Source organism: Bison bison, unplaced genomic scaffold (genome assembly GCF_000754665.1).
Source record: "Bison bison bison isolate TAMUID 2011002044 unplaced genomic scaffold, Bison_UMD1.0 scf7180017864537, whole genome shotgun sequence".
NCBI classification, from domain to species: Eukaryota; Metazoa; Chordata; class Mammalia; order Artiodactyla; family Bovidae; genus Bison; species Bison bison.
Window position 1 is genome coordinate 50,056 of NW_011495085.1, and position 391 is coordinate 50,446.

Genomic DNA, 391 nt, shown 5'->3' on the forward strand with positions numbered 1-391 from the left:
ATTCAAAGTGGAAATCAATCAATCAAGAATTGCGTAAATAAATACAATTCACTTGTACTTGCATTTACACTCAGGAAATTACCTAAAATGGAGAAAATAGACTCACTGGAGCTTAGTCATCTGTAGTTCTTCCTCTTCAGTTCTGAGACAGATGTTAACCCCTTGGTGATCATCACTTTCTAGCATTTTGTGAAAGCTTAGAGGATTTAAATAAATTGTGTGTGGGGGGGTGGGGGTGGGGAAAGAGTAGGGAGAGACAAAGAGGAGGAGAAAGGAAGAGGAAATGGAGAGATTTCTCCTGGCATAGTCTACAGCCAGGATCCCAGGTTCCTTGAACGGTGCACAGAGATTGCTAGGTATCTGTGCCAGAAGTGGCGAAGGTATGGCATTC